Source organism: Ictalurus furcatus, chromosome 6 (genome assembly GCF_023375685.1).
Source record: "Ictalurus furcatus strain D&B chromosome 6, Billie_1.0, whole genome shotgun sequence".
Taxonomy (NCBI): Eukaryota; Metazoa; Chordata; class Actinopteri; order Siluriformes; family Ictaluridae; genus Ictalurus; species Ictalurus furcatus.
Window position 1 is genome coordinate 30,923,650 of NC_071260.1, and position 21,895 is coordinate 30,945,544.

The 21,895-nt window shown below is 43.2% G+C and overlaps 1 protein-coding gene across 2 annotated transcripts in view; it reads left to right on the forward strand.

Annotated features, from left to right (window-relative positions):
- Positions 1–21,895, forward strand: part of il1rapl1a (interleukin 1 receptor accessory protein-like 1a) — a 124,203-nt gene that overhangs the window by 96 nt on the left and 102,212 nt on the right. For both annotated transcript variants that reach the window (XM_053627634.1, XM_053627635.1), the window contains exon 1: positions 1–483. This exon is cut by the window's left edge. The gene's annotated coding sequence lies outside the window, so the exon portion shown is untranslated. The remainder of the gene's footprint in view (positions 484–21,895) is intronic.

Genomic DNA, 21,895 nt, shown 5'->3' on the forward strand with positions numbered 1-21,895 from the left:
TCTGTAGCGCCATCAGAGAGGCAGCAGTGTGCGCGCTCGGCACGCGTCGCAGCTCGCAGGGAAAAACCCGGCACGAGGAGCTCTTTGCCTCGGGATACTCCATTTCTGCCGTCACATCTCGTTCTTTTCCACCCGGGACGCACGAGATCAGCTTTACCAAACTAACCGGCGGTGAGCTGGGAGAGAGTCCGCCGTTATACAATCACCAACCGGTCTTACTTGACTGTCTCTCTCTCTGTCTCTGTCCTAAAGTCTCAGGCATCTCTAAACGCCGAGACGTTTAAATACACGTTTTACTTGGCGATTCTGCGGCTTTTTACGCTGGAATGAACTCGAGCAGAAGCTCGGCTTTCCGTGTGGATGGCTGATTCTGCGGCTGTTGTTCTCCACTTACACGAGAAACAATTTGCTGTGATGCGCTACAGCTCTGTCACCGGGTCTTACAGCAACTGAGGCGCACCGGTTTGGGGCAGAAAGCTGACGGTAAGCTGAAATGTGTGTGTGTGTGTGTGTGTGTGTGTGTGTGTGACAAAGTTTGAAGTGCAGCCTGTGCGGAGGTGATGCAGCGTGGGCGAGCAGATCCGACTCCTGTGCGTAAAATAAAAAGTGCCATAACCGCGCACAGCGTTATCAGATATTGTCTGATAGAGTGTTGGACGGTCGGATGGTAGATGCGCTGGTTTGAGGGTTTGAGATGGTAAGTGTGTGGTGTCGTGGGCGGAAGGAGGTTGCCATGCAGAATCAGAGCGTGGGTAAGCGCAGTATCGCTGCAGAACTGATGGCTCATTTACTGCATTCCTACCGATCAGATGGCGGTGTGAATCCATCAGTTCACCTCCGAGCCAACATGGCACTTCGGGGGGTAAGAAAGACGGGCGCTGGGATGTTTCTGTGGTTTGGTTCTGCATCATGAGGAGACGCACACGGGTGGAATGTGGATGCGGAAATGTGTTCAGTGTCGCCGAGAAAGAAAAGCGGCTCAGGGCTCCGGCGGTGCGAGGTGCGAGGCTGGCAGTCAGAAGAGTTGAACCCGCTGGGATGGCACGAGCTCCATACACACACACACACACACACACACACACACACACACACACTGCAGTCTCTGTCTTTAGAGAGAGAGACCGAGAGAGAGACAGAGAGAGAGAGAGAGATAGACTGAGAGAGAGAGACAGAGAGAGAGAGAGAGAGAGAGAGAGACAGAGAGAGAGAGATAGACAGAGAGAGAGACAGAGAAAGATAGACAGAGAGAGACAGACAGAGAGAGAGCTAGATAGGCAAAGAGAGAGAGATAGACTGAGAGAGATAGACAGAGAGAGAGACAGAGAGTGATAGACAGAGAGAAAGAGAGACAGAGAGAGACAGACAGACAGACAGAGAGATAGATAGGCAGAGAGAGAGATAAACAGTAAGAGCGAGAGACAGAGAGAGAGAGAGACAGAGAGAGAGATAGACAGTAAGAGCAAGAGACAGAGAGAGAGAGAGACAGAGAGAGAGAGATAGACAGTAAGAGCAAGAGACAGAGAGAGAGAGACAGAGAGAGAGAGATAGACAGTAAGAGCGAGAGACAGAGAGAGAGAGAGACAGAGAGAGAGACAGAGAGCGAGAGACAGAGAGAGAGAGAGACAGAGAGAGAGACAGAGAGCGAGAGACAGAGAGAGAGATAGACAGTAAGAGAGAGAGACAGAGAAAGAGACAGAGAGAGAGAGATAGACAGTAAGAGAGAGAGACAGAGAGAGAGAGCGAGTGCAACAAATACAACATGAATGTTTTTTTTTCTTTTCTTCACATTACCTTTATTTCATTGGTTTGGACCAGTATTGGTGAGTTCACAGACGTTGTAAATGTTACTACATGTTAATAAGCGCTTAATAAATGGAGAATGCAGGGCCGTGCTCTGGGGAGAAAAACTGTGGCTTTATTGTCAGAGCTGTCGAGAGAGAGCGAGAGAGAGAGAGAGAGAGAGGGATTCAGAGTCATGATAGATGATGAAGAATTGAATTTCTGCCATTACTCATGCGCATTCTCTCTCTCTCTCTCTCTCTCTCTCTCACACACACACACACACAAATAAAATCACCCCCCCACACACACACCAGCACTATCAGCACTATCCCGCCAATCAGGATGAAGACGAGTCTTGAGTCTCAGATTCAACGTAGGCACCCATTCTTCAGGCCGGGTTATGTCTCGATAGTTCATAAAACCCAGAGCCAAGAGGATTAGATTGAAACTTTAGGGAATTGGTTTGGACAGCATAATTGACTCCTCTTACCGGAAGTGTCACTCAGACCGGGAAAACGGCTACCCCCCCCACCCCCCACCCCCACCCCCCACCGGCTTGTTGAGATTGCTTGCAGTAAAGAAGGCATTCAGTCCCGCAGCCCCGTTCGCGTGACTCATGTTGCTACTGGTTCGTTTTATTTTTTTTTTTAGTTTTTTTTTTTAAAAACTGGTCGTTTAACAGCGCTCACGATGCAGAGTACGCTCAGAAATCTTCGTCACCAAAGCCTGCGAAGTGTCCTCTTAACGAACCAAACTGGCCGTGTTTACTGTTTGTACAGCGAATTAGGAATGTGAGACTAAATGAGCTCTAATCTCGTTTCAGGTCACATTCGGGTTAGCTTTAATGTGAGAAAAGGCAAATACGCAAAAATGTCATGAAACCCAAATACATTCTTCTCCTTTTTATTTTGTGCTGAACCAGACATTCTGCTTAGTCGTTCCTACGTAAGGAAGTATATTCATTTTTCGAATTATTGCAAGCCCTTGTGACACTTGGCAGGTAGAACCTTCACTGCGTGTAGAACCTTCTACTTAGACCGGACCTGTTTCCTGTTCTGATGTCTGTCCGTGTGCGGTACAACCCATATTTTTGGTGTCACGGTTCTACACAGAACATTCTTGCAAATGGTGAGAACGTTTCCAGAATGACAGAGAAGACCTCGATGTACTCTCTGATGCTTCATCTTATTTAGTGTGGCGTACGGGGACTTCGTCCTGTAGTTCCTACGAGGCATTTCGCTGCTGCATCTCATCCTATGGAGATTTTTCTCATTGCGGTTTCGATGCTGTTCTACAGTAGGTCTGCGCGGGAACCGCAGGAGGTCATTCAGGAGCTTAAAAAATGGTTCTCATGGAAAAAAAAAAAGCCACCGCCAGAACAGCACCGAGCACATGGCAAAGAATGATCACGCAAGCAACAAACTTTTACTCTTAGACGTTTATCTTCTATTATCAAGGCCTGTGCCAGATGCTGCGAAACCCTGGGAAATGCGTAATACCCTCTTAAATCTTCCTGAACTCTCGGTATGGCAGAAAACTGCCAGTCAGCATTCTGTCAGCTTGTATCAGGCGAATAATAAAACCATAGCCTTTCCAGGTCGGTGGTAAGTCAAAGGCCATTGCATCACCATTACGTCTAACCTTTAGCAATAAATCAGAAAAACGTCCGACCCGGATTAGCTGCCTCACAAACACTGCAGGAATCTCAGGCTGCATCCAAAGCCGCTATTGCAAAGGACAGCGATTTGTCTTCTTAAGCTCTAACCAGACTTCCACTAACCTCCTATTTCTGGTGTCAGGACGAATATAAAGTATCAAATCTGTCTGCAACCTGTGCTCTTCACATTTTCTTTTCTCCCTGCTGCTGACCTAAGAGTATAAAATGCGAAGGGAAACGGACACGTTGATATACAGTGCGTATTCTTTTATTTCCATACATCCGCGTCGGTCTGTCCGATCTCGACCGCTTCTCGCCCACCGTGCTGCAGACGCTGCGTGTGTGAAAACGAAAAGGAAGAAGCGCTCCGGAGAAAAGAAAAAGAAAAAAAAATCGGATTCAGAAACTTTCATTTCAAGGGGTTTTAATTGAGCGAGAGTGCCGTTTCAGGGGGTCGTACTCACCAGCCAATCACGGCGTTTCATTCGTACACGCGATTGTCCAGATGTTGCATTGTTGGCGCAAAGGATTACAAATGACGGGTTTCGGTTTACGTAATCGGACACGTCTTTGAGGGTTTCGTCGTTAGCATGTGTCCGTTGAAGGAAAAAAATCGGTCGTCCGGTTGTTGCCGTGGCATCCAGCTGTGCTGTTGATGTCCTTTTTAAGGAGGGGTTTTACTCTCACGTTCAGTAACCGCTTGATCCTGGTGAGGGCTGAGGTGGAGCCTGTTCCGGGAACACTAGGCGTGAGGTGAGGTGGGAATACACCCCGGATGAGACACCATACACACGAACATGCGCGCACACACACACACACACACACACATTCACACTTAGTGTAGCCGATACACTTACCAGTATGTTTTTGGGAGGAAACTGGAGAACATGGAGGAAACTCATGGCAATACAGGGAGAACATGTGAAACAACATGTAGACAGTAACCTGAGCTCAGGATCCTGGAGCTCTGAGGCAGTAACCCTATCTGCACCACTATGACAGAGGGGATGTAATTATAAATGAGTAAATAAATAAATAAAAGACGTTAAGAACCAGTATCACTGACACAACAATGTAATGGTTTCACGTGCCATTTCCTTAGCTGCTACTGGCCATTTTAAGTTTGAAGACACCTCGATTTAGAAGATACTGTAGATGCAGACGTAATTTTCTATATTCAGACTTGTGTTAAGTGAGGGTAGAGCTGCTGCCACACAGCTCCAGGGTCTTTGGTTTGTTTCTGAGCTTGGGTGATTGTCAGTGTGGACTTCAACATACACATACTGTAGGTGGTTTGGCTTAGACAAATTTCCCATAGATCATGATATTGAGTCTTTATTGATCACGCATACATTACAGCACAGTGAAATTCTCTTTTCTTCGCATACCCCAGCATGTCAGGAAGTTGGGGTCAGAGCGCAGGGTCAGACATGATACAGCGCCCCCTGGAGCAGACAGGGTTAAAGGCCTTGCTCAAGGGCCCAACAGTGGCAGCTTGGCAGTGCTGGGGCTTGAACCCCCGACCTTCACTGCCCCCAATGTGAATGTGAATGTGTATGTGTGTGCATGGTGCCCTGTGTTGAAGTGACTTCCCATTCAGTGTGTTTTCCTGTCTCACAGGTCTAGAGGCTCCAGATCCACCATGATCCCGTTAAAGCGGTTACTGAAAATGAATGATGAATGAATGAATTATGGCTACAGAGCAGCGGTCACCAACCCTGTTCCTGGAGATCTACAGTACCTTTCCAAAGACTTTAGCTCCAACAATTATCACTGTTGTCCCACCTGACCATCTAATCTTTGCCTTATGAAGTTCTTGAACAACTAACATTAGATTGTTAGAGTGTTAGATTTTGGTTGGAGATGAAACCTGCAGGAAGGTAGATCTCCAGGAACAGGGTTGGTGTATAGAGCACTGATATAGAGCATTAAGGATGGACAATTAAATATGATTAAAAAAAATATATAATAAACAATCGTTTATCAATGAAATATCGAAAATCTTGCCAAATCTCATTCACGAACCAACTGTCCCCTACCACATGAAGAGTTAACACATGCTTCGTCCCAGACGTGCCAAATCGACCAAAATCTCCATACTGTTTCAAACATGCTTCCTCTTTGAGGACAGTGCTATCATACATGAGCTGACAGATGCCTACGATTGGCTCTTATTCCTGTGATTGACAGGGGAGAGAGTATGCCATCCTCTGTTGTGCCACTTCTAGGAGCCTAAACCAGTCTATTTAATTTTGGACGTATTGTCCAAGCTTAGATTCCAAATTGGATCTAAACAAATATTTTATTAAAGCGAGTGCACGTGTTTAGTGAAGCAGTTACTGCAAGCCTAGATTGGTCCTACAGCTCACTTTCTAGTAACATCACTACTAATATGCTAGACGCTACTCAGTGCTAGTCTCGGCTGTAAGACAAATATATTTTTTGTTCTACAGTTGGCTTTTTCGGTTAGATCGAGGTTTTTCCCAATAAAATAAAAAATCATAAATATTTCTCAGTTCACCATTTTTTGTTTCGGCAAATTAGATTTTCGAATTCTACCATGTGTATCAACGTCCTTGATTTTTTAACCCCACTAAAAGGAAATGGTAATTAATCGGGGTGTTTAATGATAATGAGTCTTTATTGATCACGTATACATTACAGCAGAGTGAAATTAGTTTCTTCACATACCCCAGCATGTTAGGAAGTTGGGGTCAGAGCGCAGGATCAGCCATGATACAGCGCCCCCTGGAGCAGACAGGGTTAAGGGCCGTGCTCAAGGGCCCAACAGTGGCAGCTTGGTAGGCAGTGCTGGGGCTTGAACCCCCGACCTTCTCCGACGTTCAGTAACCCAGAGTCTTAACCACCAAGCCACTGCCACGGTCATTAAATAGAGTCTTGACCTTAAAAAGACAACAGTTTTAAAACTCAGATGTTTTGGTACTTGGTACTGACAAGAACCTTGCATTATGGGATGTGACATATTTGTGTTAAGGATGTGCTCACAACATTGTTGTCCATTATAAGTTTGAAAATGGCACCGAATTGCCCGTTGTTTTGAGTGCCTGCTGTTCTCTAATAAGCAAGGTGTTGGAATCACAGTAGGTTTGCAAAGATGGCTGGTCTAGATTTGGGATTTCCTAATGGGCATATTAAATTGTTTTGTTTGAGATTGTTTGTGCACAGTGCAACAGTGTCAATGTTATTTATATTTATTTATTTATTTATTTATTCATTTATTTAATTGGAGGCCTGAATAGTGCCCGGTAATGTGTTATGTTCACGCTGTGATCTGTTGCTGCACAGACCTAACTCCACTCCCGCAAGGTGTCGGAGACTCAAATTATGAATGTCCAGCGCTCTGAAGGGTATCACTTTCAATACTCCTAGGAACTTTAAAGCTCAGACTATGTCGTTTTGACTATTTGCAAACCCAATTAACCACCTGACATCTGCAACATAACCACATTTCCCCTCGCCTTCATTTGTAGCCGTGCAGATGTTCAGAGCCGAGTGATAGAGAGATAGCTTAGTATGGAAAATGAACTGTGAAGCTGCTGTCATTTAGAAGCAAAGCGAACAAGACAGTAATATGATTGCAGGCTATTCCTGCAGCATCACAAGTTATTAGTGGCTTCTTTAATCATTTGAACTTTTTAAATGTAAGTCTGCGGAAATACGTCTGGTGAAACAAGTAGCAGATTTAAATGGTGACAATTGAAATGTTTCCCTACTGTGCACAGATGCCTCTGTCCATGTGAGAAAAGAATCTAGCTGGCAGATTGAGCAACTAAATAGGCTTAGGCTATATTTAGAGAGGACGGCGAATGTTTTTCGATGGAGGCAGGCTTTTGCCTCTTTACCTGGTCAGGGTCGTGGATTTAGATACAGCATAATCTGCCCATTAGCAAAATGACTCTCAGTATGTGATTGTGCATTAAATGACAATTTAACTGATGCCTGTTTGCTGTTTTAAGGCTTTAGGGAACAAGTCAGATATGTATAGAGTAATAAGATGCTGTAGTCTATAAAATATTCTGTATTGTACACTGAGTTACCAGTTTTTTTTTTTGGTTATTGTTAATGTATATAACAGTCAAATCATTATAGAGTATAATAATAATAATAATAATAATAATAATAATAATAATAATAATAAGTATTTTGTTCAGCACATTTAATAAGAATTAACTAGGGATTTAATATGAGTGGCAATATAATAATAAGAAGAGAAAATAAAAGCAGAAGAAATCATATAACGCTCAGAATAAATATAATTTTTTTTAAAAATGTACGCTCAAATTTAGAACTATTACGTTTTCTTTGGTTGTCCCACTGGGAGATACGTTAAAGTTTGTATCTAAAACCCCTCGAGAACCTTTTTTTTTTTTGTTTTTTTTTCTTGAAGAGTACACTATGTTACTGGTTTATTAGATACACTGATCTAATTGGCAACTCAGTGTTGATTAAATACCCTCACTGAGCACTTTATTAGGAACAGTATATTAATACGGGGTAGTCCCAGTCCCTTTGCTCTATAAACAGACTCGATTCTTCATGACATGGATTCCACAAGATGTTGGAAACCTTCCTTTGAGGTTCTGGTCCATGTTGACATGATTGCATCACGCAATTCCTGCAGGTTTTTCAGATGCACTTTCATGCTCCCGTTCTACCACATCCCAAAGGTGATCTGCTGGATTCAGATCCGGCGACTGGGAAGATCACTGAAGAGCACTGAACTCATTGTCATGTTCGTGAAACCAGTTTGAGACGAGTTTTGCTTTGGGACATGGTGCAGTATCATGCGGGAATGATCACAGCCATTAGAAGATGGTAAATTGTGGTGATGAAGGGATGCACATGTTCAGGAACGATACTCAGATAGGCCGTGGCATTCAAGCCATGATTGATTGATATTAAAGTGTTTGGAGAAAACATTCCCCACACCATTACAGCACCTCCACCAGCCTGGACTGTTAACACAAGGCAGGTTGGGTCCATGGATTCATGCTGTTGGTGCCAAATTCTGACCCTAACATCTGTGTTCCTCAGCAGAAATCGAGATCCATCAGACCAGGCTACGTTTCTCCAGTCTTCACCTGTCCAGTTTTGGTGAATCTGTGCTCACTGCAGCCTCAGCTTTCTGTTCTTGTCTGAGAGAAGAGGAACCCGACGTGGTCTTCTACTGTTGTAGCCCATCCTCCTCAAGGTCCGACATGTTGTGCATTCTGAGATGCTTTTCTGCTCACCACAATTATACAGAGTGTTTATCTGAGCTACTGTAGCCTTTCTGTCAGCTCGAACCAGTCTGTCCATTCTCCACTGATCTCCCTCATCAACAAGGCGTCTCCGTCCTCAGAACTGCCCTCACTGGATGTTCTTCTTTATTGCACCATTCTGAGTAAACTCTAGAGAAAATCCCAGGAGATCATCAGTTATAGAAATACTCAATCCAGCACGTCTGGCACCGACAATCATACCACCGTTAAAATCACAGATCATATTTTTCCCCTCATTCTGACGGTTGATGTGAGCCTTACCTTTAACTGCTGTCTCGTATCTGCATGATTTTATGCGTCTCACTGCTGCCACACGATTGTGTGTGTAAGTGTTCCTAATAAAATGCCATTCATAGCAAGAATACCAAAACTTTGTATTGATATACACTGAGTCTCGCTCTTTTCACCAATATAATCTCGTTATCTGAAATTATTCTTCCACAGCACTGGGGGATGGATGGAAGAACTATCGTTAACAGCAGCTGACGTGGCTATGCCGTGAAATAAAAGTAAAATAGACTTGCGAGACCAGTTATTGTACGTTTAGCAATCCCTCCAACCTTGTAAATGACTTGTTGCACATCATGTGGTACAATCACTGGCAGAAGCTCATGGACAAGTGCACGAATGTTAGATTTACGTTGCTGGATCCAAATAGGCCTGTTACTGTGCGTCCATCATTCAGCAAAGTTACCTCAATTCTGTACCAAATTGCAGAGCAGCTTCTAGTGCAGCGCGGCAGAACAGCCTTGCTTTTAGTGCCATTATTTAGTGATTGCTGCAGTGGTATTTTCTGCGCTGCTCAAGCAAATACAATTTATAGGACAATAGCTCTAACATTTCTGAAATTGCCTCTGCCAGGGATACTCCCGAACTTAGCCAAAAACAACGCGCTGCGTTTTCAGGCGAAAAAGAGTTAAAACGCTGAAACTGCTAAGCAAAGACGAACTTTATAAATCCTTTTACTTGTAACGAGAAAAAGAAACAAGCAGATAGACATTTTCTCCTGTTTCTCGCGGGGAAAAACCTTTCAACGACCTCACCGAACCCTGTGTAATTACCTCGACTACTTTCACACGTTGCTTCGCCGTGTTACAGTTCCGGCTCTGCCAGATTAGCGGCGCACGTTTTACTGCAGTAGCTGATGATGAAGCTTCCATAGTAATGATTTTCTCCGATCGTGTTACACACACACACACACGGAAAAAAAAAATAAATCGATTTTTCATCAGTGAAAAATTCAGCTATTTCACAACGGAAAATAAGTACGTAAATAAAAAAAAAATTAAAAAATGGTGTCGTTTATTTTATTTTACGTTTCAGACGAGAATCTTTCCTTTCCTCGCATCGATAGCTATCACTTGTTCACTACCTAAACATCCAGTAGTGTTTATTGGCTTATTTTTGTTTCCACAGTATTGTGATACAACTCATATCGAAAAAAAAAAAACCATTCCAAAACTCAAACTTTATTTGTGTGTGTGTGTGTGTGTGTGTGTGTGTGTGTGTGTGTGTGTGTTCCATGTACAGTATTGCTTTCCAAGTCTAATGAAATGCTCTTCAGGTCAGGAGTTTCAGAGGGACCACTTTAGTGTGTACAGTATCAATAATGTGACTGTGTGTGTGTGCGTATATTTATATATATATATATATATATATGTGTGTATAGATATATGTGTGTGTGTGTGTGTGTGTGCGCATACTGTATAATGAGCAGAATATGCGGTGGGAGAGCCCTCATTATACAACAGCTTGTGCTCCCGCACCATTAAATTTGTGTGCGAGAACACCGGAGAGACAGAAATGCGGTTGGATAGCTGAATGATTGAAACAATAAAGCGATTTCTCGTCGGCTTGTCAATAATGAAGGTTGTTATGAGTCTTGGGAATCAGCTCTCGGGTATGTAATGAGGGGTGTCTGCAGTCACTGCGACGCGAGCGGGAACGGCCCCTGCTCAGACACCGATTGATCGCCTCGTGAGAGAAGAATAGTTATTGAGTGGCGATAGGAGAGGAGAAGACACTGATTGGACATCTGTTGCTAGAAGTGGGAATTCCATTTTCTCTCTCCGGTGTGGGCAAGGTGTGAGCGTGTAGTTGCACTGCATTAATGGAGATCAGGTGTCACGTTTTTTGGAAACGTCACACTTCTCCTACCTGCCAGTGTGTAATAATCGCTGTACCGCCTTCAGCACTATGGAGGATTATGTGCTGTGTTTTTATTGTTGCTCAAGGACGTTATATGTTTCATATACACAAATACATTCAAACCCGTAGTTAGATGAATACACACACATACACATTGAGTCACACTTCAGTGTTCTTGGTTGCTGATGGCGTCTGACAAGTAATCTGTTTGGGAGTGTTTTAGCTTGGGCCGGCCTCACGCTGTCACTTTCGCTTTTACTGAGAGCTGACAGACTGTCAGAACCGTCAGTGATTTCTCCTGAATAGTACTGCTGTGGGTGTGTGTTTGTGTGTGTGTGTGTGTGTGTGTGTGTGTGTGTGTGTGTGTGTGGTCTTGCTGTAGACCAAATTTCCCCACAAGGCTAGGAAGATCTGACAGTTTTGACGTTGTGGGGACATCTGGCTGGTCCCCATGATGAAAGCAGGTCTTTGGTACAAACACTGCAGCTTCTATTTAAATAAATAAATAAATAAATAGATGGAGTGTGTGTGTGTGTGTGTGTGTGTCAGATTATTTAGCCTCCTCTCCTTCTTGATAAAGATGTTTTTTTTGTAAAGTCCCCTCTGACACTATTGGAACAGCAAGGCCAATTATATATATATATATATATATATATATATATATATATATATATATATATATATATATATATATATATATATATATATTTACTTTACACTGAAGACATCTGAGTTTGAGATCAAAAGATGAATATGAGATGCTTTCATTTCCCGATATTTACATGTAGATGTGTTAAACAACTTAGAACATGGCACCTTTTGTTGGAACCCTCCCATTTTCCCAAAAAAGTGCTCAAAATTATTGGAACATATTTTGGACTTGTAGGTGTTTCTTGCTGCCCAGGTGTGTCCTGTTAGATTGATTGAACAATTAATATCTTATGAACGTCTGCTCTTGGTTTGAGCCCGAGGTTTGACATGTGAAGACTGCATTTGGTGATAAACCAACATGAAGATCAGAGAGCTGTCTATGGGAGTAAAGCAAGCCATTTTGAAGCTGAGAAAAGAGGGAAACATCGATCAGAGCCTTTGCACAAGTACTGGGCATAGCCAATACAAGAATCTGGAATGTCCTGAAAAAGAAAGAAACCACTGACAACCAGGCATGGAACGGGTCGGCCAAGGAACCCAACAGCAGTTGATGACAGAAACGTTGTGAGAGCTGTGGAGAAAAACACCAAAACAACAGTCAGTGACATCACCGACAACCTCCACAGGGCAGGGGTGAAGGTATCACAATCCAGTGTTTGAAGAAGACTTCGAGAGAACAATTAGTGAGGCCAAACCACAAGATGTAAACCACTCATCAGCAGTAAGAATCAGAAAGCCAGACTGGAATTCGCAAAGAAATACAGAGATGATCCACGAGAGTTCTGGAACCGAGATTAACCTCTACTAAAGTGATGGAAAGTCCAAAGTGTGGAGAACGAACCAAAACATACAAGCTTATCTTATGAGTCATGCATGGTGGAGGTAGTGTCATGGCTTGGGCTTGCATGGATGCTTCTGGAACATTCTCACTAATCTTTATTGATGATGGAACTCATGATGGTAGCAGCAGAATGGACTCAGAAGATTACAGGAACATTCTGTCTGACAATTTACAGAGAAATGCATCCGAATTAATCAGGAGGAACTTCATCATGCAGCAAAACCCAACGCAGGACTTCATCAGGGGGGAAAAGTAGAACCAGTCAATCACGAGACCTTAACCCAGCTGAGCAGCATTTCACCTCCAGAAGAGACTGAAGGGAGAAACCCCCTGAAACGAACAACTACTGAAAGAAGCTGCAGTAAAAACCTGGGAAAGCTTCACAAACGAAAAATGCAACAGACTTCATCCAGTTATTGCAAGCAAGGGATATGCAACCAAATTGACATATTTTATGACTATCTATTCTTATATTTTTACTCGCCTAAAAATGAGGAGGTCTGCCACCAAAGGCACCACGTTCGACGTTGTTTAAGACGTCTAGGTGTAAATATATTAGCAAACGAAAGCTGAAACTCTTATCTATCATCTCATATTCATCTCTTGATCTCAAACCCAAATGTCTTCAGTGTATAGCAAAAACAAAAGAACTGGCTTTGCTGTTCCAATACTTTTGCAGAACACCGTATATCATATGTATATAGAGTCCCATTAATTACAACTAACACACCTCAGATATACATTCTGCAGTGATGTCAGAACTTCAGTAAAATCATGGTCAGGTCTGTGGAGCCAGCTCGGGAATGCAGCAGGAGTACACCCTGAATTGGATGTCAGGCCATGGCACAGCCTCACACACACTCACACTCGGTCATACCTACAGTAGAAGTATGCAAAAAAAAAAAAAAAAGGGAGGATGCCAGAGAATCCAGACGTTAAAGCACATGCATGCAAAGCGAACATGCAAAACCTGCAGTGATGCACTGAAGCCAAACATCCTAGTTGAGAGAGAAGCAGTTTTAAATATTGACTTTTTTTTCTTTTTTCTTTTAGTGCCGCTGTACGTGGTGAAAAAAGATCATTATGTATACAGTATGTAATCCAGATTTGGTAGTAATGGAAAATCTTACGTGTATGTGTTTCTGAAAGTGGCAGACGTGCAATGTAAATCAGGTAGATCAGATATAGACTTACCTGATGGGTTGCCAGATTGGATGACAGTCAAAAACCAGTTCACTCTAACCCATCGACAAAAAAAAAAAAAAAAGGATCGTACAAATTACAATTAAAGCCCAGGGCTAATTCTTCATGCCTCGGGGCAGATGAAAAACCACATTTGCACAGGAACCTGCCCAGCCTGCCAACAGTGAAGATGCAGGTGCTGTTTAAAAGCATCAGAGGTGACTGGTGTGGAAGAAGAGAGGAAAAAAAAATCTCAACACACTATAGTGGTGTCCCAAATGACGTACTATACAGTATGCACTTACACTATGCACCTTACTGTGTAGTGTATTTTAGAAGGGTCGCATCGTCTCAAATGGAACACTAACGTTTTTTTTTAAATAACCAGAGGTATAATCTGTTTCCTAGTCAGTGGCAAATGACATCAAATGCATGCAATGCAAGAGCGCTAACTTCAGCAGAATACACAGAGCCAATGAAAATTTATTTCATTTTAGTGTTTACGTCAGCGTTACCTTTTATTCCCAACCTGACCTTTTTTGATTCTGAGCAAATTTGAGCCAGCGTCAGCACCTGGTAGCCCCTCCCCTCTTCTGCTACGTAAGCAAAGCTGTGACCGTTGAGGGCATGAAGTGTCCAACGTTCCACACTTTGTTTTTTCACTTGAAGTGCACTTCTTCTTGTTGGAATTTTCAGTGTGAACACACTTACTCACACTATTTATGCTACAAAATGGAGTAGCATGGTGCATACGTATGCGCTTTTGGACGCACCTTAGCTCTAATTATCGTTCCACGTGAAATGTTATCTTTTCTTATCTTCTCCCTGATATTTATAACGTTATAGTCAATGGATGTGTCTAACATTTTAAAACACTGCCGATCTTTCAGACCTGCTGAGATTCCAAATTATATCTCAGCGGTTAAGGTTCCGTACTAGTGACTGGAAGGTTGAAGGTTCAAATCACAGGACTGCCAGAGAGACTCGTCTTGGCACTGAACCTTCAACTACTGCGTTCCTCATTTGAATTTGATTCTCTCTCAGTTGGAAGTGACTGTGGATAAAAGTAGCAAAGAGAGGGTTTGAGCTCAGAGCTGGAGGCTCTCCGCTGCCCTCCCACCGTGCCCCACTGAGATCGTCGGCCCCCTCATCCGCCCTGGCCGAGGACGCCGCTCGACTTCCATGTTCCGCCGAGATTGTCACTCGGGCTTCCGTGTTCCCCTGGAGACATCGCTCGGCTTCCGGGTTACCGCTGAGGACGTGGCTCTGCCTCTGTGTCTTGCTGAGATCGTCGGCCTGTTTCCCTGTCTTGCTGAGGATGTCGCTCTGCTTCATGGTCCCGTTATGACCGTCGCGTCGTGGATTTAACCTCCCACCCACCCCTGCTGGTGGCACATCGCTGCTCCATTGCTCAGCGGGGAACTTCACTCCGCCTCCCGTCTCAGCTGGGGACTTCGCTCTGCCGCCCGTCTCAGCTGGGGACGTTGCTCCGCTTCCCGTCTCGGCTGGGGACGTCTTTCCGCTTCCCGTCTCGGCTGGGGACTTCGCTCTGCCTCCCGTCTCGGCAGGGAACATCGCTCCTCCCCCTCGCTCGGCTGGGGACGTCACTCCGCCTCGTTTCATCGTCGTCGCTCCCCACCGACTTGCTTCGGGTCCCTCTGACTGGTGGCGCTTCAGGAGTTGTGCCTTAAGGTCGGGGGGCTCCGTCATGGCCCCCCAGGGGTAGTTCCATTCTGGACCACTAGAGGGCACCCTCGTTCCCCATGTAATATTTCTTCTCTTGTCAACCTCATTTCCTGTGTAACCATACCCATGTGCTTGTTATTTTCCCTGCTTGATTAGTGCTCCATTTAAGTTCTCTAGTTTTTCTCCTCAGTTGCTGGAGCAATAAAGTCAGGTTGTTTAAATTTCTCGTTTGATTACATTTGTTATCGTCTGGTTTATGCACTGTTTGTTTATATTTAGTATTTTCTTGTCTTGTTTTTTTTCTGTGTTGAACAAAGAGGTTCTGCCTGTGCATCTGTCTCCCTGGACTCTCCCCTGTGACAGCATACCCTAACATTTCTATCATTGCAGTAGTTAGACATTTGATCCAGACACAGATGGTCACCCACGGAGAGATTTAATTGGCTGTTTGATGTGTGATGGTTTGACTGTGGTTGAGGAGCATATTGAAGTATTTGTACTGTTAGAGACAAGTCCTTTGTTCAGTCTGAAGTACTGGCTTGTCAACACTACAGTACGACAAGTCAGACTACTGTGTAAATGTTATTTTAGAATAAAGGAAATGTCAGTCCTATTCTGAAAAAAAAAAACATTACTATTACCAAAACACAATACAAACCAGGCTCAATGGAAATCTCTTGAAATCAGTCTGAAGTGCTTCAATACAGTCAACATACAATTAATTGTGCGACGTTATATGTCTAAAAGTATGTAGACGTCTGACCATCACACTGATATGTTCTTGTTGAACATCATATTCCCAAGCTTTTCCTCACTTTGCTGTTATAATACCCTCCAGTCTTCTGAGAAGGCTTTCCGCTAGATTTTGGAGCATGGCTTCGGGGATTTGTGTTCATTCAGCTACAAGAGCGTTGGTGAAGTCGGACACCGACGTTGGACGAGGAGGCCTGGTGCGCAGTCGGCGTTCCAGTTCATCTCAAAGGTGTTCAGTGGGGTTGAGGTCAGGGCTCTGAGCAGGACACTCGAGATCTTCCATTCCAATCTTGGAAAACCCTGTCTTCATGGACCTCGCTTTGTGCACAGGAGCACTGTCATGCTAGAACAGGTTTGGGCCTCTTAGTTCCTGTGAAGGAAAATCCTAATGTTACAGTATGATGGTCAGGTGTCCACATTCTTTTAGACATATGGTGTAGCTTTAAAAAAAAAAAAAAAAAAAAAAAAACAGATGATCAATTCTTAAACTGTTCCAGAAACTAGCCGTCTTTTCTGCTGATATCTGAAAAGTGTTTCCCACTAAAATTTGTCCTTGTCCATGTGAGAACTTGGTGTGCATCTTTCTAGAACAGTCTGCACTGCTAGGGAGAACAGAATGGATAATATTCCCAATTTTGCAGTGTGTTATATAAGCTGTGTATAGATTGTGCAAGAGGCCTACAGCGGGTCTAAAAAGTCTACACACCCCTGTTAAAATGCAACTCCCACCCTCAGTGCGAAATTATACCACGTCAAAATTAAGTGGGACGCGATCAGAAACGTTTTATGGAAAAATAAGAACGGTCACGAAAACCTGGGTGCATAAGTGTGCACGCCCTTTTATAATCGGCGATGAGGTTGTGTTCAGAATGGACCAATCGCGTTCAACCTCACGTTCAAAAGTAATTATCATACAGCCATCGTCCATGAAATTATTCTGATTAACCCCGAATAAAGACCAGCTGTTTCTGTAGGATTTTCTTAACATCTACGTGGTTTCGTCTGACTGCTGAAGCCACGGTCCGCAAAGAGCTGGCGAAACATACACGGCACCTCGCTTGTTGAAACGTATTGATCACGACAGGGGTTTCAAAGAATTTTCCAAATCGTTATATATATACCACGGAACACCGTAAAGGTTCATCGACAGATAGGGGAAATGGAGCACTACAGAGACGTTACCAAGAACAGGACGTCCCTCCGAAATTGATAAAAGGACAAGGCATTAAAGGACACATTAACATCAAAGGAGCTGCAGGAATATCTGACAAATATCGATTACTCTCTGTATGTGACAACAATCTCTCATATACTTCACATGTCTGGGTTATGGGGGAGGGTGTCTACACAGACGCCCTTTCTCACAACAGATATCCAATCTCAACTAAATCACCCCAAACCATGTGGAAAAATGTGTCATGGTCCGATGAGACCAATTCCAAAAGGGCAACATAAAGCACATCACCAAAAGACCACCATCTCTGCAGTGAAGCACGGTGGTGGCAGCATCATGCTTTAGGGCTGCTTTTCTTTAGCCAGAACTGGGGCTTTTATCCAGGTGGATGGAATCACGAATATCTACAAATAACAGTCCATTTTAGTGCGTAATCTTCACGTGTCAATAAAGGAATCAACAAAGGAATATGCTTAACCAAAAGAAGATCAATGTTTTCGAATGCCCTATAGCCAGAGCCCAGACCTGAATCCAAGTAAAAACCTGTGGGGTGACCTGAAGTGGGCTGTGCACGGGAGATGCCCTTACTAGAATGTTTTTGCAAGAAAGAGTGGGAAAATATTATTGCCAAGTCAAGATATGCCACGCTGATAGACTCTCACCCTGAAAGACCGAGTTAGCCCGTATGCACACTTATGCAACAGGGCAATCGTTTATAAGATTTTTTTCCTTTCTTCCTTGTTTCCACAAACTGTTTTTGGTTGTTTTTCCACTTTATTTATATACTTCGCAATTTCTCATTAAAGATCAGACACAATTTAGCTTAGTTTCATTCCTATACCTGCCGTTTACCGTCGTACTTTGCGTATTAGACTCATTTTGAGCTGCTTTTGCACGGCATTCTTTTAAAACGGAGCAAATATACGAAAAACAGCTCAAAGTCTCACCGGCACTAATGCTGCAGAGAGAGCGAGAGAGAGAGAGAGAGAGAGAGAGAGAGAGAGGGCGGGCAGTTGGAGTGTTGGTTTATTTTGTACACCAAAACGAATAGAGATGGAGAACGAGGTGTCATATTTGAGGGTTTTTTAAATAAATAATAATAAATAAATAAATAAATAAATAACAGCCCTGTGATGGATTGGCACCCCGTCCAGGGTGTACACCGCCTTGTGCCCGATGCTTCCTGGGATAGGTTCCAGGTTCCCCCGTGACCCTGAAAAGGATAAGCGGTATACATAAGATCACATACTTAAGACCACAAAAAGCCTTAAACTTTCCCCCAATTTATAGTGTTACAAGCAGGAACTGAATTTACTTAATTGTGATAACATGTCATGAATTTATACCAAATAGCCCAAGGTACTGAAGTGGAAAAAAAGATCTCCACTGCTGTGAAACCCATAAATTACTGTCGTTCCAGTACACCCAGTTGCCATCAGAATGCAATATTAATTGAATGGAGTCCGTCTGTATGCAATTAAAATCCACCAGAACTGAGAATCCGTCGCAAGACTTGAAAACAAGTCTCTTTGTGCACTTTGAGGTATTTTGCCAGAAAAGAACATCCACATCCTCCATGACTTGTAGCTGTAATTGCAACCACCGGTGGTTCTAAGATGTATCGATCCAGCAGGTGAATACTCATGTGACTAACATTTAATACTTTTTGTTGTTGTTGTTGTTTACAATAAAAATAGTTGGCACATCATGTGCAAATCAAATGGAAAACATCTCAAGTCCATTTCAACTGCAGGTTTGTCCTCCACGGCGGTTCGACAGGATGCACACTCGTTCGTGTGACGCACTGTACAGGACATCTTTCATACGGTCTACGAAACAAACACTTCGGACTGCACGAGTGATGCACGGAACCGAGTCTGATTTGGATCACAGATGGCGGGATGTCTCAGAACAAGAGGTGGTGGTTAAGAAGGTGTTAAGAAGGTGTTTAGAAGCGTTCGCGCACCACGGGGTACAAACTGAAATGACGTTCAAAAGGCATCTTTTTGCATAGCGGCTTAAAAAAACGTTCCCGTTTGAAGTATGCCGCGAGCTCCGGAACCTTTGTTAGCCTAGCCGTAATATTCCGTGTCAGTGCTTTGTGCGTTCTCTTTCTGTTCTTTGAACCTGGTTGCACCTGATTTCACCAGTTTTGTACCTGGTCTTTGTAGATAAGACCTCATTCGCCCTCGATCACTCAGTTTCTCTTGCACTTTTTTTTCCCCCCATTGTAGAAATAGAAAACAAGCCACTACAGGTTACAGGACTCGTGATCAGTGCAGGTGTTTATTTATGATGTGAAGAGAAGGTGTATCTGATAGTCTGTGTGCGAGGATGAGGTAGCGGTTGAGCGTGACACGAGTTTTATGAGTGGGTTACAAATCTGTGTCCGAGTCGAGTTCTGGCCAAACGCAGACAGAACACAGAGATATGCACATATCCAGATCGATCAGACTCGATCTTGAAGGCGATGGCGTCACCGTACGCTACCGAAGAGTGAAGACTTCATTAGAAAGGAACATGGCTTGCGATTGTTGCGGTGACTTGAGGCTATGGTGGAGCGATGAGTGTGAGTTCGAGCTCTGCAAATACGGGATCGAAACTGAAGCAGAGCCAGAAAAGAAAAAAAAAAAAAAAAAGGCAGAAATCCGAGGAACGCCCGAGGAAGGACTTCTTCCTTTTTCACTCACTTCATTTTACTTCCTTTCATCTCTGCCATGCGACTTTTTAAAAAAATTTTTTTATTTATTGTACTTTTCTTTTCTGCCACTTGTGTGTGTATGTGAGTGTATAAGCGGGTGGCTCAATAGGAACACGCTCACTAAATAATAAATCGCCGTCAATACAGCAGTGCGTTGAGGGACAGACCCAGGGGTCTCTTGTTAACCAGATCACTGATGTGTAAAGAGGGTCAACGGGGTTTACACACACACACACACACACACACACACACACACACACTCACACACACACTCACACACAATAGCAATTTCACCACCGTCATTAAACACAAACACTTGCCTTTAAGCCAATTAATAAAAATAATAAATCAGAGTACAGCAAATGCAGATGGAGGAAGCAAAATGACTTTCCTCTTCTTTGCTGTAATACAATGTAACATAAACAGATGAAAAAGAATGGCTAAAATACGGATATCTGATACGTGTCTTGTATAGCGCCAAAAAAAAAAAAAAGCCTCATGAATAGTTCTAGTTGTAATTATCAAGTTCCTCACTGCAACTTTGGTTTAATTTAACAATATCGCTTCAACCCTCATTATCCAGCAGCTTCGAAAATACTACTTGACCCAGCGCATCTTATTATTTTCAACTAGGAATACGGCGAAGAAAGCAGACGTGGGGTGAAACATGACATATACACGATTAAGAGTTGCAGGAAGTGACTAGACGGGCCAAGAAAAATATTTATTCTATTCTTCTGTATTGTGCACAGTTAATTGTGTTTACTTAATGCTTTTAATTCACTATTTCGATTTGTTGACTGATAAAATAATGAACGAATAATATCATCATAATAATAATGAATTATACTGTACAACATTTACTGTTAAGACAGTGTTTTATATTAATATATTATATTAATATATTTACAGATCATTCCTCTTATTTCTACAGTATATTACTGTATGTCTCTAGTAATATACTATACATTTGGAAGTAAACGGCTTGTACATTTAATTTGGTCTGTAAAGCTCATTTGGACTGAGCAGAAGGTTACCAGGCTTGCTCAAGGACCCACCATAGCAGCTTGGCAGTGCTGGGATTTGAACACGTTACCTTCTGATCTATAACTCAAAGCCTTACCCACTGAGCCGCTGCGACTAGCATCCGCTAATTCATCTTTCCACCGGCATATAAAGTGAAAATCAAGGGACTTCGAGAGAATTTTTATTTTAGAGTTCTCATCCCTGTCAAAAGCATTAGCTATCCCTCTATGCTTCGTGATTTCTGGGATTTTATTGCACCGTACAATTTAGTTGTTAGCTCCGCACTACACATGCGTCATTGAACTATGAATATGGCCGTTCGTACGAAGCTAGACCTACGATTTTCATCAGCTTTGCTAGAAAAACTTCTAGGGGGTATCTGACGGCGCTTTTCCAGCGACAGAGTTGTCTGGAACGGTTTCATGCTTAACAACGGCGAACGTGCATGTTCAAGACCCACAGTCAGGTTGTTAACGTGACCACCATAGAAAAAAAGGAGGAGGATTTCAATATTATTAAAAGAAAAGAATGAAATTGTTAGCGAACAGCATGCGAACTGGGTGTTGCAACAAAATGAGGGCTTACGCTTACCTTAAAGGTCCAAAGCCAGCAGCGACTGATCTGAACCAGTACATACAGTGGTATTTACACGCTCATGTTCTTGGAGCACTTTGAGCCACAAAAGCACTTGTATTTCACCTAATAGTCCACTAAATATGAACACAATAGCCGATTCCAGGCTTAATAATTGTATCCTTAACAAAGTTTTGTTGTAAATGCAGCGTAAATGCAGCAGGAGTGAAGGCTGGAGCGTCTGGTCCGATCCCACAGAAGACCTACTGTAGCACAAATTGCTGTAAAAGTTCATGCTGGCTCTGATAGAAAGGTGTCAGAACAAACAGTGCGTCACAGCTTGGTGTATATGGGGCTGTTTGAGCCACAGACCAGCAAGAGTGCCCACGCTGACCCCCTGTCCAACGCCGAAAGCACCTACAATGGGTACGTGAGCATC